The following is a 21,080-nucleotide window of genomic DNA, read 5'->3' on the forward strand; positions in this document are numbered from 1 at the left end:
ATTTGTAATGATCAGGAAGGAGAAACTATGACTCAATAATAACATATTTGAAAAAGAAAGCCAGGACAGAAGTTTTCCTGAAATGTGTGTCAGACAGCCATTGTACAATATTTAGCAGTTTAGGCATGGTTCAGGCTGTTGTTGATATTGGACAGGTTTGGAATTAGGGATGACAGTGAAAATCACTATGCAGAGCACAAGAGAAGGCAAGCCTGGTTGAAAAGGAGTATTCAGACTGAGACAGTAGCTCTGTCCCCATCGTAATTTGACCATTCATGGCAGACCCTGGATGATGGAGGTGATACTTAGGTGTGGTACGCATACCTCTCCAATAGGTTGGAATTTACTAAAAGACTATATTTTAAGCAAGTTGTTGGTCAGTGGGAAATAAATCTTTATGTTTAGCATAACAGATCAACTGTGGTTTTTTGGGAGATGGGGAATGGAATTCAAAAGATTTAAAATGGAATTCCCGTCGTGGCGCAGTGGTTAACGAATCCGACTAGGAACCATGAGGTTGCGGATTCGGTCCCTGACCTTGCTCAGTGGGTTAACAATCTGGCGTTGCCGTGAGCTGTGGTGTAGGTTGCAGATGCGGCTCGGATTCCGCGTTGCTGTGGCTCTGGCATAGGCCAGAGACTACAGCTCCGATTCGACCCCTAGCCTGGGAACCTCCATATGCCGAGGGAGCGGCCCAAGAAATAGCAAAAAGACAAAAAAAAAAAAAAAAAAAGATTTAAAATTAAGTAAGAAATCATCCTTGCATTAACTAACATTTGCTGAGTATCTAATATATTCCTGGTATAGAGAAGATGCAGAGAAAAACAAAGTTGATAGTCTTGGCCTATATAAACTCAGTTCATAAGATTTTTTTTTTTTTTCAATTAAGAGTTGATTCCAAGTTCTTGGGCAAGTAAAGCTGAGACTGGAATTCTGGATCTCCTTGATAATTATTATGGGCTTGCTATGGATCAGAATGTATGGAGGAACCATAAGTAAACAAAATTGTGAGCTAAGAGCAGAGAACTGATGCAAATCTAAACAGGCATGCATCCTCATCCTTGTCTATAAATATATGTGGAATCTAAAGTATGATACAAATGAATTTATTTGCAAAACAGATACAGACTCACATACATAGAAAACAAACTCATGGTTACCAAAGAGGAAAGGTGGGGGCAAGGGTAAACTAGGAGTTTGGGATTAGCAGATGCAAACCACTATATATAAAACAGATTAGCAACAAAGTCCTACTGTATAGCATAGAGAACTACATTCAATATCCTGTAATAGACTGTAATGGAAAAGAATATGAAATATTTTGAATATTTCAGAATAATTGAATGATTTTTCTGTATACCAGAAACTAACACAATATGGTAAATTAACTACTTCAATATGAAATTTTGAAAATAAAATAAAGATTCTTTCATGTAAAAACAAAAAAACCCTCATATACAATATTGTTATTCAAATTCAAATCTTACTTCTTCCCCCAAAGTCTTCCCTGGTCTTTGGGTCAAAAGTCATTTTTCCCTCCTCTAAAATAATCTTATTGCCTAGATCATTCTTAATGGAACATGTGCTAGACTGCCTTGGTCTGCCACTGTATGTGTCTCATATCTCACTAATCTTATGTAAACTATAAATCAGGGGTTATTTATTATAACACTAGTTACTGCTCACCGCACATAACATAGTTCTCTACTCATAACAGGTGTTCTATAAATATTTATAAATTTGTTAATCTGATGCCTTAATGCCTGGATTTGTCTGTTCCACATTCTGACTTAGTCCTTTAAGATAATTTAGACATGAATTTCCAGGCTACCAACTGGATCTAAGTCCCATAAATCATAATTATATTCCAAGGTTCAGAGATATGGCTACCTAATATATGTTCTTTTGGTCTTTGAAAAATGTTCAACCTTCATATATATTATATATTGCAACACATGCTAGATTATAATCATTTGAAATATATAATACAAATACTCTATATTATATAAATGCATGCATATGTATATACACGCATGTACACATCTGTAGTATATTTATATCTGGCATATGCATACATTTATATGTAAATATAAGCAAATATATGTTTTGCATATACAAATATGAGTTTTGTTTGGTCAAAAAGAGAAAGACAAGTACCATATGACATCACTTAAATGTGGAATCTAAAATATAACACAAATGAACCTATCTACGAAACTGAAATAGATTCACAGACATAGAGAATTGACTTGTGGTTGCCAAGAGGGAGGGGGGTGGAGTGGGATGAACTGGGACATTGGGGTTAGTAGATGCAAACTATTTTATACAGAGTGGATAAACAAAGTCCTACTGTATAGCATAGGGAACTATATTCAATATCCTATGATAAAGCATAATGGAAAATTATATAAGAAGTGTATATGCATGTGTGTATATATATATGTATCTGAGTCACTTAGCTGTACAGAAGAGATTAACATAACATTGTAAATCAACCACATTTCAATAAAAAATAATGTGTCATCTAAATAAAAAAATCAGCTTGTTTCTAGCAGTCTTTAAAAAATAAAAAATAAGAATATATGTTTTGTAAACAAATACAATATTTTCATTCACATGTACATTCATTTTATACACATGTACATTTCATATACATGCAATGTTTTATTCTATACTTCCTGTTCTCTTACTCTTCCTTAAACTGTAGTTTCCTAAGCATTTGTAAAACCAAATTTTAAAAAACTAACAAAAGATAAATTTGAGATGACCAAAAAGTACTGACGGGGCCTAGAGGACTTCGCTCTTGGGGAATGATGGAAATGACCAAGCATACGTAATCAGCTAGGATGCTGAGGGCTCTAAGGCATAAGATTAACGATTTTCTACAAGGTTTCGGCAAGGAATACTAACGTGGTCTTCTGTGCCATCACACTAACAAACAATACACAGAGCTATATTTAAAAAAATAAAAAATCAGAAAAGGATTTTCTACCATTCAGCCAAGAAAATTAATACTCAAGATTCTGCTCTCGAGTATTAAGGTATGGCCGTTGAGTGTAAGCAGAATAGAATACAGTGAGAATCCCAGACCCTCTACTTTATCCTTTTGTCTGTTAACACAAAAGTTCACTGCGACTCTCAGACTCAGGGGAACTAGACATCCTTGTAAAAATGTAGTGGTAACAGTAACAAAAAAATAAGTTATTTAACTCTTCTCTGTACTAGCTTCAGTAAGGGAATCCTTCCAATGTCTGTCTTGTTTTATCTGTATTTAAAACACTTATATTATATTGCTTATTTGCTTTTTAAAAAAATATAATGAAAGCTTTTATCATTATTCTTTCTGCATTGTTACATATTTATCTCCAAATCCTAGCAGAACACCAGGCACAGAGTAGGACTTAATGAATATTTTTTGAGTGGAAGAAGCAAATTTAATATTGGTTAATTTTAGAAAATATTTCAATAGTTTCCCATGTGAGCAGATTAGAGACGGAAATCTTTATAATATCTTCAATAGAAGGGAAAAATATTTAATAAGTTTCAGCATCTGTTTAAAATGACAAAAGCAAAATTCTCTTCAAACTTAAGGGAAAGTCTCTTATCCTAACAAAAGTATCTACCAAAAGCCAATAAATTCTTAGAAGCATTTCTTTTAAAATCAGAAATCAAAAACCAAAAATCATGTTGATAATCACCACTTCTTTTCAATTTTAATTGGATATTTTTTTGGGGGGGATGCACCAGCAGCATATGGAAGTTCCCAGGCTAGGGGTTGAATCAGAGCTGCAGCTGTCAGCCTACACCACAGCCACAGCAATGCAGGATCTAAGCTGTATCAGTGATCTATGCCACAGCTCATGGCAATGCAGGATTCCCAACCCACTGAAAGAGGCCAGGGATCCAACCCGTATCCTCACGGACACTACTCAAGTTCATAACCTGCTGAGCCACAACAGGAACTCCCTACTGGATGTTTTGACTCATACAGTAAGGAATAAAAACAAAAATACTGGACATAAAGGAGAATATTAATATCTCCATAAAAAAATCATGAGAATCCACAGTTTCCTAAATTAATAATTTTAAAAGTATAGCTAGGTTTGTGTATATAAGACCAAATAAAAATAAAGTGAATTCTTATACACCAGCAATACATAAAGTAATGTACTAGTTGCACTGCCAAAGCAATAAAATATTATTAATCTTGGGATGAATATAACAAAAGAGGTAAATGGAGGAAATAATAAGTTTTGAGGGCATTAAGGAAGACAAAAAACATTTTTAAAAGGTAGTCTCAATATTTTAAAAATATAATTTTCTCCAAATTAGTCCATAAAACTTAATGTCCTTGGAGCCTGCATTAAGCAAATATGAGTAGGTATTTCAAAGAGAAACAAGAATCAAGAGTAAGCAAAAAGTGTACCAAGGAAATTTTAGTGTTTGTTTACCAACAAATAAAGCCAGAAGAGATACCAGTATGAATGGATCACATTGAGAATAACTTACAAAGGCAGATGCTACTGGAAGTTTTTATGCATATGGACCACTCATCTTAGGCAGTTGCATGAATGTAAATTATTGCAACTACTTTTGAAAAGAATTTGGCATTGTCTTACAAAGCTGAGGGGGGTATCTTCTTGTTGTCCATGAGCTTCCCATTTACTTTCTCTCTGTCCAGTCCCAATTTAGATATAGGCAAGGTATTTTATCCAACAATCCCATTCCTAGAAGGATACAGTCAGAAATCTTGTTCACATCTGCATAGAAGATACACATAAAAATGTCAAAAAAAAAATATTAAGGAGTTCCCATTGTAGCTCAGCAGAAACGAATCTGACTAGCATCCATGAGGATGCAGGTTCAATCTCTGGCCTCTCTCAGTGGGTTATGTATCCAGCGTTGCCTTGAGCTGTGCTGTAGTTCCCAGGCGTGGGTTGGATCTCCCGTTGCTGTGGCTGTGGTGTAGGTCAGCGGCTATAGGTCTGATTCAACACCTAGCCCGGGAACCTCCATATGCTGCAAACATGCCCCTAAAAAATAGATTTAAAAAAAGTCCATAGTGAAAGTCTGTACTAGAAAAATTGGTAACCAAACCAAATATGGTTTGACAGGAGACTGGATTATTTAAATGTGTAATTTTACATAAGGGAATAGTACTGATCAGTGAGACTAAATAAGTCATATCATCATTTATAAAGAGAGAGATCTTAAAAATATATTGTTGAGTGAGAAAAACAAATTTCAATAAAGCGTATATGGCTTGATACTAATAATATAAAATCACATACACATGCTCACAATATACTGTTTATAGAAATATGAAAAAAAATGTATGATAAAAATATAATGGTCCAAAAATTAAAAAAAAATTAGAGCTTATGATTGGGAACAATGTATCTCACCAAATTTGTAGAAGAAAGGAATGGAAAATATGATATATCAATAGATACAGAAATAGGATTTGATAAATTTTATGTTTTGTTTTGTTTTTGGCTGTTCCTGTGGCATGTGAAAGTTCCCAGGCCAGGGATCAAACCCATGCCATGGATTGAACCCATGCCGCAGCAGAGACCTGAGTGGCCAAAGTGACAAGGCTGGATCTTTAACTCACTGCATCACAAGGGAACACCACATATGATAAATTTTAACACCCATTCATGATAAATTCTATCAACAAACTAGAAATAAAAGGGGAACTTTCTCAACTGAATAAAAGGATGAAAATCTAACCAAATCCTACCATTTATACTCAACATATATTGAAAAAACTGAACAAGTGTAATAAATAAAGAAAAAATCAAAAGGCATACAATTTTGAAAATGTTAACCTGTCATTTGCAGAAAATAAAATCATAAATACAGAAAATCCTAATACATTGACAAAATAGCTACTGAAATTAGTGAATTTATTTGTGTGGTTAAGATATGAAATCAATATATAAAAATCAATTGTATTTTATATACTAGCAACAATAATTGTAAATGTAATGTAAATAACACAATTGAAAATGGCATGAACAAAACATAAAATATTTAAGGATAAACTTGTTATTAAGTAAGTAATCAAGAATGGTATTAGTAAAAGTATAGTCATATAGATCAATGGGACAGAAGAGGGAATCCAGAAACAGATCCAAACATACATGGTCAACTGATTCTCATATAATGTACCTACGTAAATAGAAGACATTGAAATTTTGTTGTTGTTGCTTTTAAGCAAATGGTGCTGGAACAATTGATATCCACATGGAGTAATATGAACCTCAAAATATACCTTTTATATGGAAATTAACTCTAAATGAAAGATAGGACAAAATGTATAAGCTAAAATTATAAAACTTCCAGATAAAATTTTACATAAAATTATAAACTCCTAAATATAGGAAGAAATTTTTATAGCTTACATACATCAACAGTATTAACCATAAAATAACAAAAATTTAGGTTAGATTTCATTTGAATTAAAAACTTTTCCTCTTTGAGACAAAAAACCTGAACTCTGAAAACTATAAGACACTGATGAAAGAAATCAAAGATGATACAAACAGATGGAAAGACATACAATGCTTTTTTGCTGTTGGGTTGTATAAGTTGTTTATATATTCTAGAGATTAAGTCCTTGTCGGTTGCATCATTTGAAACTATTTTCTCCCATTCTGAAAGTTGTCTTTTTGTTTTCTTTTGGGTTTCCTTTGCTGTGCAAAAGCTTTTCAGTTTGATGAGGTCCCATGGGTTTATTTTTGCTCTAATTTCTATTGCTTTGGGAGACTGACCTGAGAAAATATTCATGATGTTGATGTCAGAGAGTGTTTTGCCTATGTTGTCTTCTAGGAGTTTGATGGTGTCCTGTCGTATATTTAAGTCTTTCAGCCATTTTGAGTTTATTTTTGTGCATGGTGTGAGGGTGTGTTCTAGTTTCATTGCTTTGCATGCAGCTGTCCACGTTTCCCAGCAATTCTTGCTGAATAGACTTTCTTTTTCCCATTTTATGTTCTTGCCTCCCTTGTCAAAGATTAATTGACCATAGGTGTCAGGGTTTATTTCCGGATTCTCTAGTCTGTTCCATTGGTCTGTGTGTCTGTTTTGGTACCAGTACCACACTGTTTTGATGACTGTGGCTTTGTAATATTTCTTGAAGTCTGGGAGAATTATGCCTCCTGCTTGGTTTTTGTTTCTCAGGATTGCTTTGGCGATTCTGGGTCTTTTGTTGTTCCATATAACTTTTTGGATTGTTTGTTCTAGTTCTGTGAAAAATGTCATGGCTAATTTGATAGGGATTGCACTGAATCTGTAGATTGCTTTGGGTAGTATGGCCATTTTTACAATATTGATTTTTCCAATCCAGGAACATGGAATATCTTTCCATTTCTTTACATCTTCTTTGATTTCTTTGATTAAAGTTTTATAGTTCTCGGCATATAGGTCCTTTACCTCCTTGGTCAGGTGTATTCCGAAGTATTTGATTTTGTGAGGTGCAATTTTAAAAAGTATCGTATTTTTGTATTCCTTTTCTAATATTTCATTGCTGGTATACAGAAATGCAACTGACTTCTGAATGTTAATCTTATATCCTGCTACTTTGCTGAATTTATTAAAATGGGCAAAAGACCTGAATAGACATTTCTCCAAAGAAGATATACAGATGGCCAGCAAACACATGAAAAAATGCTCAACATTGCTGATTATAAGAGAAATGCAAATCAAAACTACCATGAGATACCACCTCACACCAGTCAGAATGGCCATCATTAATAAATCCACAAATAACAAGTGCTAGAGGGGCTGTGGAGAAAAGGGAACCCTCCTGCACTGCTGGTGGGAATGTAAACTGGTACAGACACTATGGAGAACAGTTTGGAGATACCTTAGAAATCTGTACATAGAACTTCCATATGACCCCACAATCCCACTCTTGGGCATCTATCTGGACAAAGCTCTACTTAAAAGAGACACATGCACCCGCATGTTCATTGCAGCACTATTCACAATAGCCAGGACATGGAAACAACCCAAATGTCCATCCACAGATGATTGGATTCGGAAGAGGTGGTATATATACACAATGCAATACTACTCAGCCATAAAAAAGAATGACATAATGCCATTTGCAGCAACATGGATGGAACTAGAGACTCTCATACTGAGTGAAATGAGCCAGAAAGACAAAGGGGAATACCATATGATATCACTTATTAACTGGAATCTAATATCCAGCACAAATGAACATCTCCTCAGAAAAGAAAATCATGGACTTGGGGAAAAGACTTGTGGCTGCCTGATGGGAGGGGGAGGGAGTGGGAGGGATCGGGAGCTTGGGCTTATCAGACACAACTTAGAATAGATTTACAAGGAGATCCTGCTGAGTAGCATTGAGAACTTTGTCTAGATACTCATGTTGCAATAGAACAAATGGTGGGGAAAAAATAAATGTAATTGTAATGTATACATGTAAGGATAACTTGATCCCCTTGCTGTACAGTGGGAAAATGAAAAACAAAGAAACAAACAAAACAAACAAACAAACAAAAAAGACATACAATGCTCTTGAATAGGAAGAAGCAATATTGTCAAAATGACTGTATTAACTAAGGCAATCTACAGATTCAATGGAATCCGTATCAAATTACCAAGGACAATTTTCACAGAACTAGAACAAAATATTTTAAAGTTTGGAGACACAAAAGACCCAGAAGAGCCAAAGCCATTCTGAGAGAGAAAAATAGAGCTGGAGGAATCAGGCTCCCTGACTTCAGACTATACTACAAAGTTACAATAATCAAAACCATATGGAACTGGCACAAAAACAGAAATATCAACCAGTGTATCAGGACAGAAAGCCCAGAATTAAACCCACACACCTACACTCAACTAATCTATGACAAAGGAGGCAAGAGAATACAATGGAGAAAAAATAGTCCCTTCAATCAGTGGTGCTGGGAAAACTGGACAGCTACATGTAAAATAATGAAATTAAAACACTTCCTAACACCATTCACAAAAATAAACTCAAAATAGACTAAAGACCTAAATATAAGACTGGATACTATAAAACTCTTAGAGGAAAACATAGGCCAAACACTATCTGAAATAAACCACAATATCTTCTCAGATCCACCTTCTAGAGTAATGACAATAAAAACAAAAATAAATAAATGGGACCTAATTAAACTTAATGTTTCTGCACAGAAAAGGAAACCCTAAACAAAACAAAAGGACAACCCACAGAATGGGAGAAAAAAATTGCAAATGAAGTGACTGACAAGGGATTAATCTCAAAAATTTATAATCAGCTCAATACCAAAAAAAAAAAAAAAACAAAAACAAACCCATTGAAAAATGGGCAGAAGATCTAAACAGACTATTCTCCAAAGAAGACATACAGATGGCCAAAAAACACATGAAAAGATATTCAACATCACTCATTATTAGAGAAATGAAAATCAAAACCACTATGAGGTACCACCTTACACCAGCCAGAATGGCCATCATCAAAAAGTCTACAAACAATAAATGATGGGGAAGGTGTGGAGAAAAGGGAACCCTATTACACTGCTGGTGGGAATGTAAATTGGTGCAACCACTGTGGAAAACACTATGGAGATTCCTCAGAAAACTAAAAATAGAATTACCATTTGATCTAACAACCCCACTCCTGGGCATCTATCCAGTGAAAACCATGACTCAAAAATTTACATGTACTCCAGTGTTCATTGCAGCATTATATGTAATAGCCAAGACATGAAACAACCTAAATGTCCATTGACAAAGGAGTGGATAAAGAAGATGTGGTACATATACACGATGAAATATTACTCAGCCATTAAAAATAAATAAATGATGGCATTTGCTGCAACATGGATGGACTTACAAATTATCATGCTAAGTGAAGTTAGTTAGACAGTGAGGCACCAACATCAAATACTATCACTTACATGTGGAATCTAAAAAAAGGGCACAGTGAACTTTGCAGAACAGATACTGATTCACAGACTTTGAAAAACTTACAGTTTCCAAAGGAGACCGATTAGGAGGTGGGAGGATGGGCTAGGGGTTTGAGATGGAAATGCTATAAAATTTGGTCGTAATGATCACTGTACCACTATAAATGTAATAAAATTCGTTGAATTAAAAAAAGTGAACAAAAACTTTTCATCTTTGAATGACATCACTTCTGAAATTAAAAAGCAAGCCATAGAATAGGAGCAAATACTGGCAGAAGACATTCCTGATAAAACTGTGGGAGGAAAGGATAAATTGGATGTATGGGGTTGGCACAGGCACAGTACTATATATATGGGACAACTAACAAGGACCTACTCTACAGCCCAGGGAGGTCTACTCAATGCTGTGTAATAACCTATATGGGAAAAAAGAATGGATACATGCATTTGTATGACTGATTCACTTTGCTATAAACCAAAAGCTACTTCAACATTGTAAATCATCTGTACCCCAATAAAATGAAATTCAAAGTAGTTGTATCCAAAATAATGAGAAGAACGTTACAAACCCAAAATGAGAACACACTTGCTCAATATAAATTGGGCAAAATCTTGAAAGGACACATCACCAAAGAAGTTTTAGAAATGGAAAGTAAGTATATGAAAATATGTCTAGTAGCATTAGTTATCAGGGAAAACCAAATTAAAATCACAATAAGATGTCACAGTATACACACTAAATTAAAATGGCTGATAAGGGCAAATGCTTGCAAGATATATAGCAACTTAAATCCCCACATATATTGCTGTTAGGAGTGTAAAATGACGCAGTTATTAGAAAATCATTAGGCAGTTTCTGAGTTAGCCATAAAAAACCATATGAACCAGCAATTCCACTCCTATATATTTACCCAAGGGGAATAAAAATTGATGGTCTCCCCAAAATTCATACACGTATGTTCATAAAGGCTTTATTCACAAGAAGCAAAAACCAGATGCACTCTAAATGCCCATCAACAAGAAAATGGATAAATACAATATAGCTTTTCTATCCAGTGGAGTACTACTTCATAATAAAAGGTAGTAACTACTAAAAAATGTAGCAACTGGAAAAATCTCCATGAATGAATCATGATGCTGAGTGAAAGCAGTCAGATATTAAAAACCTTATATTTCCATTTATATAGAATCTAGAAAATGCAAACAAACCTGTTTTGGCAGAAGGCTGATCAGCAGCTGTCTGTGATCAGCCAGTAGTTGGGGTAGAGATGGATTGCAAAGGGGAAAAGACAACTTTTTGGCATGATGGAAGTGTTCTGTATGTTTATAGTGGTATGCATCTTCAAAGGAGATAACACATGTACTTTAAATGAATGCTGCTTATGGTACATAAATTATACTGTAGTAAATACGACAAAAACATCATTAAGAAAATGGAAAGGCACACAACCGACTTCTAAAAATATTTCTAATATGTAAATATAATTACTATATAATAAAATATTATAATATACATTTATTAGATATATAGAAATGGTACATCATATATATATATATATATATATATATATATATATATATATATATACATACACAAAATTCTTGTATCCAGGATTTCCCATTGTGGCTTAGCAGAAATGAATCTGACTGGCATCCATAAGGACTCAGGTTTGATCCCTGGACTGACTCAGTAGGTTAAGGATTTGGCATTGTGGTGAGCTGTGGTGTAGGTTGCAGGCATGGCTTGGATCAGGTGTTGCTATGGCTATAGCATAGGCCAGTGGCTATAGCTCCTATTCGGCTCCTAGCCTGGGAACCTCCATATGCCATGGGTGCAGCCCTAAAAGAACAACAACAAAAAAAATTATTGTATCCAAAATATGTGGAAAACAATTTTAGCTCAATAATTAAGAGATAATGGGAGTTCCTGTTGTGGCTCAGTGGTAATGAACCTGACCAGTATCCATGAGGATGAGGCATCAATCCCTGGCCTCAATCAATGGGTTAAGGATCCAGTGTTGCCATGAGCTGTGGTGTAGGTTGTAGACATGGCTTGGATCCTGCGTTGCTGTGGCTGTGATGTAGGCCAACAGCTGCAGCTCCGATTCGACCCCTAGCCTGGGAGTTTCCATATACTGCACATGTGGCCCCCAAAACAAACAAATTAAAAAAACTAATTGAGGCAAATTAATTAAGATTTAAAAAAGGCAAAAGATGTCAATAGACCCATTACAAAAAATGATATAGGAATGACTGGAGTTCTCCTGTGGTGCAGTGTGTTAAAGATCCAGCATTGTCACTGCAGTGGCTTGGGTTGCTGCTGTGGCTTAGGTTCAGTCCCTGGCCTGGCAACTTCCACATGCCATGGGAACAGCTGAAAAAAAAAAAAAGATATAGAAATTACCAATAAGCACAAGAAAATATGTTCAACAGCATGAGTTCTCAAGGAATACATATTAAAATTGTACTATATAAAATAAAAATAAGCAAACACAAATAAAACCACTAAACTAAACTAAATCTAGTGAATATGGATTAACTGAAACATTCAGGCATTTCTGGTATAAATGTAACATAGAACTAACACTTAGGCAATGTTAAATAAAACAAACAAACAATTATACACACCAATTTTTACATACAACCCGACAATTTATCCTTTATGTGTATATCTAAGAGAAATAAAAGCATATGTCCACAAAAATCATATGCCTGCACTTGTGTATAAATATTTATAGTGGCTATGTTAATAATAACTAAATATAACAGAAACAGCTTAATTGTCTCTCAACAGGAAAGTGGGTGTGCAAATTGTGATATAAATGGAATACTACACAGAACTAGAAAGTAACTTCCTATGTATACATGCGACAACATAGATAAATCTTAAAAACATGGCCATTCAAAAAAATCCAGAGACACCAAGCACACACATGAAATGTAGGATTATACTCGTATGAAATTCTAGAACATTCAAGACTAATCTTTAGTGACAGTTTATATTGATATTTGTGGTATGGGGTGAGGAGATGGCTACTGATTATGAAAGAGCACAAGGGAATATTTTGTAGGTAATGAATGTGATCTGTATCTTGATTATGGACTTGTCATTATACTTGTGAAAGGATATCAAACTGTACACTTAAAATGTGTGCATTTTATTGTATGTAACTATACCCTAGTAATATTGAGTTTAAAAGGTGGATTAAAAGAGGAAAAGAATAAACATTGTCCAGAGGACCTCAAAGGCATTGGTATTATTGTTATTACCAGGTGATATGATATATGTTTGGTATAAGGGTTTTTGTTTTATTATCTTTAAGCCTTATATATCTATTCTTTGTTAGATGAAATTCTTTACAATGAAAAATAGATTAGCCATGGTCTGGGAGGTAATAGTGGCCATGCATATAATGACAAATATTGATATACCAACTATATTAAAAATCTCTGAAAATCAAGGACAAAAGATAAACAGCCCAAGAAAAATTAGGCAAGATGTAATGAGTAGGCAGTTCTAAGAGGAGAAAATAAAAGTTTGATATACATATAAAAAAAAGCTTCACTCAATAATAATCATGGAAATACACATTAAAGCCATAATAAGACACTGACTATCACAACCAGAGCATCGATAATAAAAAGGTGGGATAACAGTAAATTCTGATAGGTAATGTGAATTCGAATTCATAGAAAAGCAAAATCCAAGTCAAGCTGAGAAAGAGAAACTCTCTAGATCAGAGAAAGATGTATAAATGTTCCTATTATCAATGTGTACAATACCAAAATATAAGGGAAATATGAGTAAAAAGGAAACAAACAAGCCAAGTATCTATCAACACTCTTTGCAAATGGAACACTACAGTAAAACAAATGTCCACGTTAGTGAATTTCAAAACATAAAGTTCAATGAAACTGTTCTAAGACCAAAAGTTTGGAATGGTGATGGATCCTGTTTTGTCCCAAGACAATTTCATTTCTCCTGGGAACAGAAGCTTATCTTCATGGGAAGCAGGTACACTATACAGGGATTCAAATAAAAACTGTTAAATCACCTAAGGATAATTATATCAAATTCACAGTACAGCTCAGCTGAAAGTTTTAAAAGTATCTGACATAATGTGCCCAGTAAAACAGAACTGAAATCCATCTCAAAGTTTTATACTATAACTATATAAAGAACTTCACATGTTATAGAGAGAAAACTATTGCCAAGAAGAAACATAGACAAAAAATTCATGAACAAAATACTCATAATATAGACTCAAAGAGCTGAGAAGTACATGAGAAACATTTATTATAAATAGTTCATGAATTTCAAATTAAACAAAAAGATAGCTTTTTTGTCCAAACAGGAAAATGTTTAAATAAAAGAATATATTGTTTCACAGAGTGTAGTTAGAATGACAAACTCTATACAGCTAAGGAGAATAAAAAATTATAAAAATTTCCAGAAAGCACAATACTTTGTTAAAATTTATTAATAGTTTAAATTTTTTCATGTGTTCTTGTCAGGTAATCTGTGGAATATACCCTAAAGAGATTCTAAGAGGTATGAATAAAGCTTTATTTGCTTTTGAGTCTAACTGACATGGTATAGGTTGTAAGGAAACAACCCTGATTATATTTGAAGGAAATGTTTAGGAAAACTCAGAAGAAAGCTAAATGAGGATGAACAAAGATATTCAAAAAGGGCTCCCACTTTGCAGGTAAATAGTCACAAAGAAACAGAGAACATATATTTATGAAGATATTTTTGAAAACTGATTTGCAGTTAATCATTAGAGAAAGCTTAAATGTTCATCAGAAAAATAAATTATATTTATACAGTCAGGTTGTTAAAATAGTATGTTACATAGTTTTGCATTTTAAAATAATATCAATTGCAAGGATAGTAAGTGAAGATACAAAATATTTGATGAAAAAAATCATAAGGCAAGACCCTCCATCTAGTATGCTATTAATGTAGTATTGCATGTGAGTGGTGGAATATGAATCTTTGTCCATATATGAAAGAAATAAAGGAGGCATGTTTTCTCAAGAAATCACTCTAATATCTGTTTCATTTCAAGTGTATGAGAGGTTTGTGACCTCAGAGAAGACATGCCAGTTGCTTTTTAAGTATCATTGTCAGAGGGTTAGTCCTCGCGGGAAGCTGCCATAGCTGGGTTTTCTGGGTCATCTCCATTTCACAATTTTTGCAACTTGTTGGCAGTGTAAAACTGACTTTGACATTCCTGTACATAGGGACCTATGCAGTTTTCTGGAATGTGCCCCTGGGTGGCAAAATCTCCCATTCGAATAATCCTTTAAATATAGTTTAAAATCACAGTAACACAGAAAAGAGCAATCAGCCTGACGCTCTAACTCCTAGTCACCCTCTGTATGCCAGTGGTTAACTTTTTGCACCAACCAATTCATCAAAAGATATTGATTAAAGTCCCACTTCTGGTTTAAGACTACAGCCTCATTACTGAGTTGAGCTGCTCTAAGAGGGTAAAAAATTCAAGATGTAAGGTTAGACAGTTAACATGATAAAGGTTCCTTTCTTTTAAGAAAGCTCTTTCGGGACTTCAATTCCAGCAATTTCTCAAGCCTTATTTGAGGATATGGGCTTTAACAGAGAGAAAGGAGAAAGTGAGAAATACTCTCAGCTGTTAGAAAATCTCTTAATAGATGCTAGCAAAAATTCCTTAGTGGTGATCGCTGGTGAATGGGATGGAAGGGGGAAAAGAAAGGTGTGGTTGGAGGAAATGGGGATAGGATGTCCTTCTCCCTAAGATTCAACTTCCTCAACAATGTGCCACTATGTTATTGCTTTTAGTTATTGGCTCACTTACCCGTGTGTTTGTGAATAATCATGGGCCTACAATTGCTCTAATATTGCTTCCTATATTAAATGTACTAAGGTGACTCTGTAATATGAGGATATTTGGTGGAAATTCATGTGCTTTATGATTGTGGATACTCATATTATTATATTTGACATAGGTACATCTGTATCTATTTTTGCATTTTGAACACTGTCCTGCATTTTCTATGTTGTCAAAATGGAATTCTTCTTAAAGAGAGACTTGTTCTTCATGATTCATGTTTTAATTGCTCAGGTAGATATGTCTTAGCATTTTGACAGTTCAAGGCCAAAGTGGCCAAAATTTATATAAATTGTTTGGTTTTAATCACAGGTTAGATGAAAGTGACACCAGCCATTACAAGTAAGGTTTTACTACTAATGGTATTTTATGCCAATGAGTAAGATAAAGTAGTCTCCTTTACCAATTCCAGAATGTTCAGCACAGAGTCTGCAATACTGCCTCTCAGTTTGATGTGAATTTGAAAGCAAGAACTCGTTAGATTATTTCTATCAGGCTTATGCCTCAATTTTCCATCTCTTGTGGTTTCCCCCTTACTGAATCTGTTGGTCTGTGCAAGTTCAGATTTGTTTGCAAGGAGAAAACAGGTTGAAGACTGGAAATGTTAAGAGGCATGATGTCCCTGCTAGCCCCCAAACTCTTATTAAAATCTATTATTTGAGGTGACCAGCAGTAACCCAGAGCTAATTACTGAGTCCTTCTTTGATACCTGAGTGACGGCTTGATCCTAAAGATGCTGTTGTCTATGCCTCACCCGGGATCCCCCCTCAGTCCTTGGTTTCTGCTTTGTCCATATTATGGTTCTAGGTCAGTAACTTCTGAGTTATCCACATTCCTTTAAGGAGTATTTCCCTATATTACCTATTTCTAGGGACTGAACATGGACCTTAAACCCTCAACCTAAAAATGAGGCTCTGCTGCTCACAGCTACCTCCCAGAAAGTGTTTGTCTGAAATCCTCATTGCTAAGTTTGGCCTGTTTCCTCATTCTAGGACTTGCTGACATTTATAACTGCCATTGATATGTATGCCATAACTGAAATTTACAATCTCTTTGTTCTCACTTTATAGTAGATTTTTTTTTTCTTTTTAGGGGCACACATATGGAAATTCCCAGGCTAAGGGTTGAAATGGACCCGCAGCTGCCAGCCTATGCCACAAACACAGCAATGCCAAATCCCAGCCATGTCTGTGACCTACACTGCAGCTCATGGCAATGCCGGATCCTTAACCCACAAGTGAAGCCAGGGATCAAATTTGCATCCTCATAGATTCTAGCTGGATTCATTTCCATTGACCCACAATGGGAACTACATAGTCAATTCTTTGACACTACTCTTTTACTCTAGGGAGAGTTTCGACCTCTCTTCTCAGAACTTCAGCCCATTTTACTACCCTGTGGCATTTCACATAGGTACATTTCCTTCTCTGTGTTATCAGCAAATCCAAAAGTGAGTTGGTAATAGCTTATTAATTTGGCCAATGGAATTACTTGTAGACATATTCCACTGAAACAGAAAAGTTATTTTTAAAAAACAGCTTTTTTTTAGAAAAATAATTTTATAAAATGAGACATTATAGTCCTCAAAACCTAGAAAATAATTTTGATAAGATTTAACATCTATTTCTAATTTAAGATTTAACATCTTTTTCTAATTTCAGTTTTTCAAAGTAAATCAGGAATACAATGATGCTTCTAAATCATTATAAAAATATACATATATCTGAGAGTACAAGCAAAACTTAAAAGAGATGCATAAGAGGCATTCCCCTCAAATGTGAAGATTAGTATGTATTTGCTCATTTATTAATCATATTGATCTGAGAATTCTTTTTTCTTTTCTTTTTTTTTAGGGCTTCACCTGCAGCATGTGGAGGTTCCTAGGCTAGGGGTTGAATTGGAGCTGTAGCCAATGGCCTATGCCACAGCCACAGCAACGCGGGATCCGAGCTGTGTCTGTGACCTACACCACAGCTCACGGCAATGCCAGATTCTTAACCCACTGAAGGAGGCCAGGGACCGAACCCGCAACCTCATGGTTCCTAGTCGGATTCGTTAACCACTGCGCCACGACAGGAACTCCTGATCTGAGGATTCTTAAGCAAAAAATAAGAAAATAACATAAGAAATAATTATAGAAAATAGGATAGAAACAATCTACTGACAATAAAGATCTCATAGAATTAATTGAGTTAATTGGTTACATACTAAATTCATAAAAGCCAGCCATTGTCCTATCATTGTATAAGCAGTTAGAGAAATATAATGACACCTAAAAATCTCATTCATAATTGCAACATCAAAGATTAAATTCTTAGGAGCAGACTTGACAGACCATGTGTAAGGACTAAGAAGGAAAATGAAAAGCTTTTTTGGAAGATGAAGAGGAATGTATGAATAAAGGAATAATAATAGTGTCTAATTTTAACATGCAATGATAACCCAAGGAAAAGAGACAAATTCCCCTTTGTAATCTATAAAAAAGAAATGCATCACAATACTAAAAATTTTTAAATGTTATAAAAAAAAAGAAGAGGACTTACCACATATCATAACACATTTTACAGTTATATTGATAAAAGTAGTTTTCTAGTATTAGAATAGCAGATCACTGAAACTGCATAAAAAATCAAATGCCAAAATCAAATACATATCAAAATTGTTATGTGTTAAAAATGGCATGTCAAGAAAAGAATGAATTTTTGTGTGATAGCCGATCGAGCAATTTGAAATTTATTTGGAAAAAAAATATGGATAAAACTTACCTCATAATTTATATACACAGGCATTTGAAATATAAAAAGATGCACATGTATACACACACAGCATAAATATTTGAAGAAAATAATAAAGGAAGATGTAACTTCCAATATATTAAAATGTTTCACATACAGTAAACCCATAACACAAATTATAACGGATCAACCAATTGAGAAAATCACTACACCACACTACAAATGTAGTGTAAGAATCTTGAAATATATATATATATTTCTTAGAAAAAAGATAAACATCTTGAGTGTGAAAATCAACATATATGCACAAAGTATGAACAAAATAAGATAGAAAATGGTAAATATATGTCTAAATGTATATGTTTAAATTTAACAGATGCTTGTAAAATGAATAAAATATGTTTATAAATGGTAAATATGTATATATGTATATATATGGATGTACGCATGTGTTTATGAATACATTAATCCTATTTGTAATCAAAGAGCTATAAATTAAAATAAAACACAAATTTCATCTTTAACTTGGAAGAGTTTAAAAGGAGAATAGAAATAACACTGTTGAGATGACTCTGACTAGATATTTTTACATCCCACTTACGTGAGAGAGCTTTGTAATCATTTTCCTTTTAAAACAATTCGGCAGTAGACATCAAAATATTAGATTAAATAATTCCATATTGAGAAACTTATCCTAGAAAAAAGCATGAGAAAATTATCAAAATGACTTTTTCCACCACTTCTTGGAATAAAATATTTAAAATAATCTAAAAGCCAACAATAAGTTATAAACTGCTTGACAAAAAGCCACAATGCTATTTAACTATCAAAAAATGATTTTGGTAGAAAATATTTAATAGTTTTGAAACATTTTCATGGTATTGCTAAGTTGTAAATAATGAATGCCTAATAATAAAAAATTATACGTGTATACACACATATATATATTATGTATATGCATTCATATTTAACCAGCAGGAATTATAATTAAATAATATACTTTATTAATACATCAATAAATGATAGGTAAAAAAATAAAACTGTACTAAATTATCAGTCATATATGATAAAAATAATATATTTTGTCCTATATATAATTTTATTTTTGAAATTTTCCATATTGTATATATGCAAACAATGTAACAATAAAATCTTTTATAACTTTAAAGTGTGCAGTTTGATTCTTCATTTATTTAATTATTCATTAACACATTTAGCAATTATTATTGAACAGCTGCAAACCTTTTATTACTGACCGAAGGTACCAAGTAAAATTCCTGCTTCTGTGGGGCTTGCAGCTCAATGGGGAGCCAGGCCAACTAACTGTACAGAAACTTTCACAATTTCCAATACTTTGACTATAGAGGAAAAGAACTGACGAGGCACCCTGGAGAACTTGTAACATGGCTCTGAGTTGGTCTGGAGACTCAGGATGTTTCCTGATGCTAAAGCCTAAAAGCCAAGGGTGACTTTACCAAGCAAAGAGGTAAAAAAGGAGGGTCTTAAACATCATTTGCAAAGCCTCTCTGTGGCAGGGGGAGATCCTGGTATATAGAAAAGTTACGAAAATGCTGTTGTTGAGGCTGGAGCATGGAGAACAATGGGGATATTTACAGGGTCTCCAGGTACAAAGCAAGATCGACTGAGTCTTTATCTAAAGGGCAAGGGGAAGCCATTGGGGATTCTTATCTTAGGACTCCTGTCAAAAGTTCCTGGGGAGGGGAGGGTTATACGTACTTATTCCTGCCCCAAAATCCTCAGAGATGGTGAGAAATGAATATGTGGAGTCTTTGAAGAACTACTTCTTCTAGAAACTCTTACTCCCTTGTCAGAGCTACCTAATGCCATGAAAAGGCCCAATTTTCCCATAAAATTTTTTCTGTTTCAGATCTCTGGTTAATATAAACCAATACCTAGGAATATGATTACTCTGTTTTCAACTCACTAGACTGTTACTGCTAACCAACATGGACTAATTTCCACCCAAATCCCAATTCACTTGCTCAAGATTCTGTTTTTGATCTGACCCAGAGCCAATATATGGCACAAATGAACCTATCCACAGAAAAGAAAATCATGGACTTGGAGAATAGAACTGTGGTTGCCAAAGGGGAAGGAAAGGGAATAGGATGGATTGGGAGCTTGGGGTTAATAGATGCAGACTATTGCCTTTTGAATGGATTAGCAATGATACCCTGCTGTGTAGCAGTGGGAACTATGTCTAGTCACTTATGATGGAGCACGATAATGTGAGAAAAAAGAATGTATACATGTATATTCAACTGGGTCACCATGCTGTACAGTAGAAAAAAAAATAATGTTTTGGGGAAATAAAAAAAAGATACATATATATATGTATATACATCTTTCATCTCATCTATGTTCTGATCAGTGTGTTATTATTCTATTTTTGCAGAAAAGTGTTATATAGATATTCATGGCACATTGCAGATGTTTTCAAAGTATTAAGAACCCTAGGAGGTAGGTTGATTTTATAATTACATTTTCAACAGGGAGACGGATTCATA

At 34.3% G+C, this 21,080-nt stretch overlaps 1 protein-coding gene across 4 annotated transcripts in view; it reads right to left on the reverse strand.

The window, feature by feature from the left end:
* AGBL1 (AGBL carboxypeptidase 1) overlaps positions 1–21,080 on the reverse strand; it is a 1,231,135-nt gene that overhangs the window by 61,835 nt on the left and 1,148,220 nt on the right. The window contains exons 24-25 of one of the 4 annotated variants that reach the window (XR_014820416.1): positions 19,154–19,246; positions 17,648–17,913 (exon numbers count right to left, since the gene is read on the reverse strand). The exons of the other annotated variants lie outside the window; for them this stretch is intronic. The gene's annotated coding sequence lies outside the window, so the exon portion shown is untranslated. Of the gene's footprint in view, positions 1–17,647; positions 17,914–19,153; positions 19,247–21,080 lie in introns of those variants that run through there. 4 annotated transcript variants of the gene reach the window in all.

Source organism: Sus scrofa, chromosome 1 (genome assembly GCF_054392235.1).
Source record: "Sus scrofa isolate SSC_HxYL_T2T_F1_AM1 chromosome 1, Sscrofa_HxYL_maternal_Yorkshire_Landrace_v2.0, whole genome shotgun sequence".
Classification (NCBI taxonomy): Eukaryota; Metazoa; Chordata; class Mammalia; order Artiodactyla; family Suidae; genus Sus; species Sus scrofa.